Below are 11,258 nucleotides of genomic sequence, written 5' to 3'. Positions count from 1 at the left end.
TAAATCGCTAAGAGATAATGCAAGCTTAAAGCCTAAGTATTTTGAGAAAATTACCTGATTCAGAAAAGCCGAAGGCGGCATATCCGTAATCTACAATTCAAAATTAAGTTTGCGTGTCTCGCCATTTTTTTGTCTCATTTCAGAACTTGATATTTTACCTAGTGTTACGCGACGTACGGCAAGTTCTTGCTTTTCCTTTACCACCGTCTAGGAAGGTGGGATGCTTTCGAACCAGTGAAGTCAGTGAAAACCAATATGCAGCTGTGCTATATTTCCGCAAAGAAGCTAATTCATTACTGATTACTGATACTCAGCTGAAATATTGCAGAAGTGATTTCTCGCCGAACGTTTTGCATGAAAATAGGGACTGCAGCATCGTTTCGATAAAATTAAATTTTAGGCTAAAACTATAAAGAAACAATAAACGAACAGCTACTTAATTTTTAGTGATGTTGTTCCACAAATTGAAAAACCTATAGTTCAACACCCCTCCAAACAGCAGATGGTTTTTTTATTAGGAGTTTTTTATGGCAGAAATTCACTCGGTACGTTTGCCATTGCCTGTCGAGAGGCAACCGCTATTCGAACACTGGGCTCTACGGAATGGTAGTCACGTACGAACCCATTCGGCTACGGTGGCCGAAAAACTTGGTGAATATTGTGATTTTTAAATCAAGCAAAATAACAACATTTATAACTACCTCCAAATACAGTTTTGTTTTTTTTTTTGTTTCGCAGTTCCATTTGTTTTCACTTACTCTTCCTTTTCTCTTTGTTTATTTATTCGCTGCACTGACGCCACGGCAAATGGGAAGGCGCAATCTTGTATTCTATCATTCGTGACCAGTGACGACCATCGTATTGTCAACATTTTACTGACAGAACGCGTGACGGAGCCATTGTTGCAGAAATTATGTAGCAGATCGTGATGCTATGCTGATGGTTTTCTTGTTTTATAAATATATACAATACAATTTATGATACGTGCACAAATAAAACAATTTATATTTATACAAACCTAGTTTATTAACAATAGAAAATTAAAATGGTGAGTTTTTGTTGGTTGTAAAAACATTTTCTGTAAATTTTAGACGTCTCGACTGCGGTGCACTGGATGCAATAGGATTGCAAGACGATAAAGATTCCCTTCTACTGTAAAGAGAAAGCATGTTCTGCATTAATGCTAGGCTAGGGTGAATACAAAAACTCAAAGCAAAGCGACTGGAGGAAGAAGAAAATTGGAAACTAAAATATTTAGTCCTGTCGCATGTTCATGGCATTACTCCGTAGATAATTTCTAAATTGTCTCGATCGCATAACTTTCTTAGTATGAAATACAGTTGCCTAGCAACAGAATGTCAGTTCTTTGTCCTTGCTGTCCTTCTTTGGAACCCCCCTCTTACAAAAAATCAAAATCAGAAACACACCGCGTTTTATAACAACATTACTTTGTTGCCAATAATTGCTACGTATATCTTTATTTTAACCTTTTCTCTTCTCTGCTATTTATATTCTATTCTATCACAATTTCAACATTATATTTTATATCCCATTGAGTCCTTCTTCTAGCTGCATTTACATTATCTTAATGTGTACTTACACTACCATATATTATAATTAAGAATAGTATCAGGTCAGTCCATAAGTCGGGAGTTTTTTAAAGATGGTTTTAAAATTAATAAAAAAGATGTTTAAAGTATTTATTATTGAATAATATATTTTCCTTCATTATTTAAAATGTCTTCCCAACGTTTAGGCAAATTTTTAATTCCCTGCTCAAAAAATTGTTTGTCCTTGGAGCCAAAATACGCTTCGATATCCCTTTTTATAGCTTCTTTTGAGGAGTAGTTCTTGTTACTCATATGGGAATGAAGTCCACGGAAAAGGTAATAATCACAAGGTGCAATATCCGGAGAGTATGGTGGATGCGGCATTAGCTCCCATCCGAGCTCGTGCTGCTTGCCTAATGCTTGCCTTGCGGTATGAGGTCTCACGTTGTCGTGGTGAAACAAAAGTTTGCGTCTATTCACTAAAGACGCTCGATTTTTTTTAAGTGCCTCATTCAGGGTTGATAGCTGATGGGAATAATAATTATTATCATCAGCAGTTATCGTCTGGTGTGCTTGCAGAAGTTCATAATAAAGAATACCGGCCATATAGACAGGAGAATCTTCTTGGGGTGAAGGCCCATCATCTTTATCTAACCATTGGCGTTTGCGAACAGAATTATTGTAAAGGACCCATTTTTCATCACCAGTAACGATACGGTTTAAAAACTTTCGTTTTCAAGCCGTGTAGCAGCTGAGAACACACATTCACTCTCTGCTGAAGGTTGGCAACGGAAAGTCTATGCGGAACCCATTTTCCCAGCTTTGAAACCTTTCCCAACTGAACCAGATGACTGTGAACTGTTCCATGCGATGAATTTAACCTCTGAGCTATCATATCGACTGTCAAATTTGGCTCAGCTTCCACGAGTTCGAGCAAGAAGTCGGAGTTAAATACTTCAGGACGACCAGCGCGCGGGGCATCCTCCACGTCACAGTTACCACTTCGGAATTTTGAAAACCACTTTTGCGCAGTCCTTACACTCACGATATCCTCTCCGTGAACAGTGTTTATTTCTGCAGCAGCAGTGGTTGCATTTTTACCACTTTTATAAAAAAATAGAAAATATGTCTCTTATACGCGTTCGAATATTCCATTTTATTTTTGAACAACACGTGCTTCTATCCGCGATTAAAATCACTTGTTGAATGCACAATATAGCAAAGAAAATATAAATAGTTCTGTTATATTCCGCGAATAATTTTTTGCATGCAAAAATCGTACAACAGTGAAATTATGGGTAAAATACGCACGAATTTATGGACTGACCTGATATTAATGAGTTCAAACACTGCGAAATAACTTTTGGTTGTGTTTGATGAATAAATAAATAATGAACCGAAGTTGAAGAAATTGACTATTCGGCTCCGCCTTTAATTTTAACATGGAACAACAGATCTCGTTGCTGATTGAACGCTAGCGAGCATAGGTAAATGATCTGTCAGTGATCGCGTTGTTTCATCTGCAACACTTCCGCTGTCTTACGGAAACTGTTGGAAATTAAATCTGACACGCAGAATATCAAAGTTGAAAAGCTTCAACGTTTTCCGAACCGAACATCGTTTTAAAAAATGCGAAAGGCGAAGATGTTCCAAACCACACACAGTTGCGTTTACCTGGAGCAATGATACGTGCAAGATCCATGACGAAAGATATTTATTGCTACAAGATTTTTCAGTTTCAGAGAGGCGGTTGACCTCGGATTTTTCGATGAGAAGATTTCAGGTTTGAAGAAACCAAAACAGTTGACTGGTACAGTCGAACAATCCAGCTCGTTTGTGAATAAAGATATGTGATGTTGTCACGCCATGCATCATGAGCTTCCTACGATCGGACCATTCGACATGGTAAGACAGAGAAATTTATCTTGCAGGTAAACGAACAAGCCATTAAATTAATTACAGATTTCATTCGGACGTTGACATACGACTAACAATATATCTATACCCCAAGTTGCCGACAGAAATATCCATCTCTCTATTATTAAACACACTAAGAAAACATTTTTGAAATAAACATGTATTTTCAGTGCTAATTGTGATTGTGGCCAAATTTTCATAAAAATTAACAAAACAAAAAATTAAATGTGGATTAGAGCATCTCAACACTTATCTTACTTATCTTCAAAGGTAAATTATACAAAATCAAAAAAAAAAAATGAATACTTCTAAATTGTTGAGGAATTGAAAATATTTTAATTTCTTCGTTTTGAAAAGTTGTAATATTTTATAATTGAAAAAACATCACGAAAGAACTAAAACAAAAACATTTTTAGTATCACTGAGGATATATGTACATATTCAATTTTTCCTTGTACTTAAATGACTGAAAAGATTTTCTGCCGAGTGGGATCAATGTGGCTAACCGTTGTATTAAGCTTCTAATACACGCAGACGACTTGAAACTTGAGAATATTGAGACTGTCAATGAATATAAATATCTTGGTGTATTGATTACCTCTTACGCCAAGCATTTGGATTTTCGGCTTGTCCACTCTAAAACAGCAATAAATGCTACATGGCCAACCTATATCCAATCAATCTCCTCCATTATATCAACAGCTCTGGCTGGGTGTAGATATCTGCCTGTTGGAGGTCTCATAATGGTATCAAAACGGCGTTTCAGTGCTACTTGAGGAGTGCCAGACTGCTCTTCAACCATCTCACCTACCTACCCACCTACATGGCTAAAATATATAAAGAACCCTCAGATTTCCATTTCTAAAAAACTAAAAATGATCGATTATGTTTTATGGTGCACAGGTTGGGGGGTGTAGAACAATACGAGCCTGTAGATAGACTTTTCTTCATTAAAAAACTGATATTTTTGCCTTCAAATACGCCAAATCACATGATCCACATTGAAGAGCCCATATGTATTATGTTTTACACATATCCGTATACCCTTGCCAAAGAGACTGTGCGCCTTGGTGTACACTGGGTTAAAAAATGGAAAGACTTATAGCAAACTTTGAATATGGAACCTCTAAATGTATTTTATTCTGTTTCCTTGAGGGCGTATATTCCGCAGTTTAGAGAAAAACTAAATTTCAAAGAATTTTCGATGTTTTAAAAGTCAGCGAAAAAATCTACAACACACGATTTGTACCCTTACAAACAACAACTATTTAATTGACGACTTGTCTCCTTATGCTATATTATAAATGCAAGGCCTTTTAAAGAAGTAACTTCTACCGTTTGTCCAATTTGTAACTTGGATGTCTCAGAAAATCTGTCTAAAGAAATTTTCGTTGTGAACTTTTGGTGAAAAGACATTGGATCTTTTAAATATAAATATGATTTTGAACGGTAGTGATTGTAAAGCTCTATACAAATTTTTATCTAGCTGCTTCAAATACAGGGAGCTTATTCTTAACGAATTCTCGTAATCTGCTTGTTATTTATTGTGCACTATTTAATTTGTATTTTCATTTTAGGATTAGCTTTTGAATTAGTTAATGTTGAAGAAAAAAAAATAATAACTATGATATTAAATAACTATGTGCCAAAATAATCTTTTTATTTATTATACCTCCGTCTGACAACTTATGTTATAGTCGTACGTTCTGTTATATATTATGCCATTGAACATGAATATTATATTTTTCAAAATGTAAGAAATTATTGGCCAGTTGTCTGACAAAGGCTCAAATATAGAACGAAATCTAAATTCGATGAATTATGGTTTAGCCCAAAATTGTATTTATTCGCATATTACATATAGATTTTGTTACCACACTTGTGGCGCCTCTGATTTTTTATATCGAAAAAAAAAAAACAAAATTGCGTTAAGCCGCGATTTGTCCTATTATATTTTCGGTTTTTTAAATATCGTTTATCTCTTCATTATGAATTTGATGCCTGCGGAAATGCTCAAATGCTAGTTCTTAACTGGGCCGGTGATGATAGTGGCAGAGATAGATGACGACAGTCGGTTCTACGTTACCGAAACGACCCGAATTTATATCCGGCCAAGAACTGCCACTCCAACATTAACAATAACGGAGATAGAGAGAGGTACCGTGGAAGAGTCCACCAACTTTCCGTACTTTATCACAAACTCGTACAATAATTCTTTCTAACGCGTCGGGTAAGTTTGTTTGAGGACATTTGACGGGCCAGTTTGCTTTTTTTTACTTTGCCCTTTTCTTCCCGTTTGATTAAGGCGGTACTATGGTTTGCGAAAGAGGAGGAGATATGCATTGCCATTTTTACGCATAACATCATCGTTTACAAAATCAAGTATAACACATTAAAGGAAAGGTAATTAAAATAACTGTTTTTAATGAAAATTCCTTTTAAGTTTTTGTGTGATATCTTGTGAAAATAACATTTTTTTTGAAAAATACGGAAACTTTTTTTGTTTAAAATTTGTCCTATTAACACAATATGAATATTTTAAGCAAGCCTATTTAATTACCTTTTATTTTAAAAACCATGTGTCACGTTTTTTGCCCTTGTTCACTCCTCTCGGGAGCATAGTGTCTTGACAAGACTCCGTCTTGCGTTGGTTTCGTTAATCTATGGCTTCTAAAATGTGTGTAAATGTTAACCTTCTATAATTCCTATAATTTTAATTTCCGCTTTTAGTGTCATCTCATTTTTGTTACCATCATTTTTTGTTTTTTTTTTAGCGAAGCGGTGCGTATTTTTTTCCATATATTGGAGAATTTGTAATTAAAAAGCTGGTAAAAAACACAATTACGACTAGCCGCAAATCCGATTTTTTTTAAATTGAAAAAATTTAGCCATGTTGTAAACGGTATCTTATTATAAATCGAGATTTAACTTGATCGAGTTTTAGATAGTTTTACAACTCGGTCAACAATTGACCATCTATTTTTTGGAAAATAAAATTTTCGTTTTGTCAAAACTCTTAGACAAGATCATCACTAAAAGGCTTTTAACTAAGTACAGGAAGAGAAGGAATACTTAATATTCAAAGCAATTATATTTTAGGCCACGGTAGAATAACACGTAAAACAAACATAAAAAATCACAAATACTGTACAATATTTTCTGAAGATTTAAAAAAGGCCTTCAACAAAGTCTTAGCATCAAAATTTATACAAGAACGGGGCCTTCCAAAAACTAAGCTTAAGCTCATACATTTCTTTCTCACATACAGAAGAATCACTGTCAAAGTACATGGGTGAATTAATTTCTATCAAACACTGTAAAAATTGATAGGGTAAACTTTCGGTACTGCTCTTCAACGTTTACGCAAACACTTAGCAAAACGACTCAAAAATTAGCAAATATCCGGTATAAATTACGTGGGCATCTATGTTCGCTGACAATATTTGTGTCTCAGCCATTGGGACGATAGAGGAAGTGAGCAGAAGCTAAACCAGCGGGATAATAACATCCTCAAGTGGACATCAAAAACCGGTACGATAGTACCTGCCGACAAAATAGAAGCACTGCATGTTTGCAGGAAAAGAGATTGCGGCCAACCCAATATCACTCTCAGAAATGTCCACATCAACTTGAAAACAAGCATGAGAATCCACACCACCCTTTGAATATGTCGATCATTTGCCAAACACTAGCAACACCATCACATGCGCTTCTTAAAAGTTTCTGGAATCACGTAGCCAAACGCAGGAATCTTCGTTAACCATGATCCAGCAAGCTCTACTTTCACTGAAATGTACAATGTGGAACTAACAGCAAAAGAGTGTGCATTAAAATACGCCCTAATATAATCAGATAAACAGAGCGTTGTCAAATTTCTCGGCCAGGGCAATACATTTCTACGTTTCGCATTGGACATCACCATGCCTCTCGGAATGGTAATGCCATGCTTAGACACAATAATAACCAATTACACCTCCTACTACTAAAAAAGAGCCGACGAAATGCTTTCTAAAATCACACAATCATCAACAATACCATCTTACAACAAGCAATTCACAAGGGATGACTGCCTCAAACTAGCACAGATAGATTTGGAGAACAACATTACTTTAACGAAGGAAGTCCTGCAGTTTGCAGCCACTGCAATACCAAACTTTCCGTTAAACATATTATAGAGGATTACACTCTATCGAGAAACCACATAGATCTAGAAAACACACTTGACTGCTGCAAAGAAAGTACAATCAAAATTATAAGTGATATCCTAGCAAAACATAATAAGATCCATGAAGTATGAACTCCTGGAGAGGTTTATATAAAAATATAAATATAAATAAATAAATAGAATTTTTGTTGCATCTTTGTAGATAGCTCAAATATATCAATACTACGCAACAAGTTATTTCATGTTATTTACATATTTACATGGCATCGCTGGAGACCAAAACGTCTATGCGTGGCCTAATGCCAGTCGAGTTAACCCAACCTACATATTTACAAAAAAAAAAAAGTTTTTTCCAATTTCCTCGAAGTAATTCTACGTTAAATTGTTTTAAATAATAAATAACGATAAATTAATGGCCCTTGACCAGTGGAGATATGCTAGTTCGGGACCATGGATTTGATTCCAGAAATCAACAGGAGGCCGAAATTAAATTTTAGGTACTAAAAAAAAGGAAGGGCGCGCCGTGTAGTGTGTAATTTTCTCTGGGATGCTGGATCCTATTAATAAACCAGATGAAAATATTTACCTTGCTGTTTCGACAGATTGGGTCAAGAGGGAGAGGGGTGTTAGATTAGTGGATTTGATAGGGCATGTGAAAAGGTGGTTAGTGTCGTGCGGGGTGCCTTCACATGCCCGACAAATGTTGGGCCGAGCTCAGTTCTGGATAGGTAGGAGTTTAACCCACTACAGTATCCAGAACGTAATTGGGCCAAGGTTACGCGGGACTCTCGGGGAAGTTGGAGCTCTTCGTCTGCAATGAGTGGTGGTTGGACTCCGATGACGGCATTCGGGGGCGGGAGGGCATCCAGGACCCTGCTTCTTCCGCGTTTATGCAGTTCAAGTCCTTACTATGTATGTGCGCGGGTTCTGCTCTTAAGGGGTTAGGTGGGTTTCAGAGGTTGAAAAAAAGAAGATTTTGACTATTTTTTTTAGTATATAAAATCATATATTTTATTTAAGCAATTCACTATATCTAAGATACATATATAAACAGTATTTTGTGAAATTTTTATTTGAAAATTTCGAAAACTCAGCCGTTGATACCTCATCTTCCTTGACGTCTCAAAAAAAAAAATGCTCTTGCCGTGGACAGCATAACTCATTATTGGTTCATCTAAAATCAGAAAACCAAACGGATTTCGTTAGTACATGGATAAGTCTCGTTGTTGTACGAAGGAAAAAAAATCAAAATTTGAATTTTGACAGGCTTTGAACCAAAAAACACATTTTTTAGTGAAATTTTCGATATACATTCGCTCAAAAAAAAATAGTTGTAATTAAAAAAAAAATCCTTCGCTCAATAACTAGATAATGTTATTTCAAAGATTTGTACAAAATTTGAATTAAATCGCTTCATAACTTTTCGAGATATCGTGTTCACCGACTTAAAAAATGGAGTTTTGAGCTAAACACGTATACCTGCGAAGCGCTCAACTGACGTGGCCTAATGGGCGGAACTTCTGAAGGGTCTATCTCTTAGAATTTTACTCGGATTGACTTAAAATTTTGGGAGAGTATTTTAAACGTACTGTACTATTTAATGAGACAAAAAAACAAAATTCGATTTTTTGAAATTTTCAAACCCTTCTAACCCCTTAACCTAGAAATTGCCGCAACAAGCAAAATGGCCGATTGTGGACTCTTCTGCGAAAATCACTTTCCTATAATCAATTGTAGTGAAAGTGTGGTTGTGTGATTTTTCATCGGCTTTCTAGGAATTCAACCGGCATCATGAAGTCTTGATGAACTGTTCTTGTGCAAATTTCAGAACCGCCATCTTTTATGAAGTTTCTCCTAATGCCCTCTGCAGTTTTAAATCTATAAGTAGTTTACAAACTCACGCTTAACACGCGCCCATTCACGAATAATATGCTTTTCTTTTTGTAGGTCTAAGATTTTGTTCTTGTCACTTTCGGCCATTGCTTTTAAATGCGCCCTCTTTAACTTTTGCCAATGGCGCATACATTTTATGATAAAGATTAACTGTACTCGTACATTCGTGCTCATGCGAGTGTGTATTTCTATCAATTACTGATTTGCATTTAAAAGAAATTCGATAGCACAAAACAACAAATTCTTACCATGTTTTTGATTTTTCTTTAACAACCAAAATAAAAGAAATAAATCAATGTGTTTCATTAAATACGTTTTTATTTATAAGAATAATTGCATCTGCTTAAGTAGCTGTTTATGGTATGACTATGGAAAATATATTATATATATGTAGGTGTTTTTATATTATATTTAAATGTGTATGTATGAGTATACGTATATTGTATTGCATTGCTTGATGAGTACGCAATGCTAGTCATATCATCTTAATTATTTTTGTTTATTAATTAGTTTTAATATGCAAAAGGGTCAGTGCTTAAAAAACATCAAGACTATTATTTTAGTTTTTTAAATAAAACTTGCATGTTACGTGTATTAATATTCGTGATCAACAAACATACACATATTAGAATGCAATAAATATATAGCCGTAAAATTAGGATTCGCTTACTTGATCATCCCCGTAATGAACTTTCACTAATACCATTTGAATTTTAAATATGTTTTTTTTTTGTTAATTTGGAATTTAAAATGTAATTCAATTGTATTATATTATTATTTTCGTTTGATTTAAGGTTTAGAATATATGGATTTGAATTTATGCTTGACTTTAATGAGATTCGGGAAATATATAGGTACAAGTATAAGTGCCCACATGCCGGACCGATTCAACGATCTCCATGATTTTGTCAACATTTTAGACGTTTCGTCCCCCAGAACCGATTCTTTGGAATCGCCGCGTTCTTATTGCATTCGATACTGTATTGGGTCCATAAACAGCATACATTTGTTTTGACTGCCTGCTCCGACATTTCGCTATGTACTGAATGAATGTATAGAATTTTCTCTTTTACCTTTATTTTCGAACGCTGCAGCACACAATTGATGTCACCAAACACAAAACTGGCAAATAATTTTTTATGAAGCCTAATGCCATTTTAAATCGGCATATATAGTTATATGATTGGCTGCAATGTATACATATGGCTCACTAAATATATACATCTAAAAGCAAGCATTCAGAAATGTTTTCTTCACCTAATATGTTAAATAAGCTTGCCCTCGAACCGAGCCATCTATTGGTCGATTTCATTAATGGGTAATATATTTGTAAATCACGAAGGTGAGGTGACAAAAAAATACTTGAAACTACAAACATTTTCAAATAGTTTGGTGGTTTGGTTTATGCTGGAGAGTGAGTGTATGTATGTATATGTGTTTATTGCCTTTTTCTTGTATACTTGCGCCGACATGAGATTAATCAAGTTTTAATTTATTGTTTTAACTTACTTCTATTGAAACTGTATTTGCATCATTTTTATTTCCATTTTTGTAATGAGTATGTAATTTATAATATATGTAAGTATATATAATAAAGTAATAATCGTCATTCTCTGAACTGCTCGCTTACAAAAGAAGTTTCTGTCTAAACGCTTTTAAACTTACTGTACTTTGGAGTATATGTATGTATAAGATTGTTCCTTTCGACTACATCATATGTAGAGTGGTGGCCG

This window comes from Anastrepha obliqua, chromosome 3, assembly GCF_027943255.1.
Source record: "Anastrepha obliqua isolate idAnaObli1 chromosome 3, idAnaObli1_1.0, whole genome shotgun sequence".
NCBI lineage: Eukaryota > Metazoa > Arthropoda > Insecta > Diptera > Tephritidae > Anastrepha > Anastrepha obliqua.
This window is presented reverse-complemented; position numbering follows the sequence as displayed.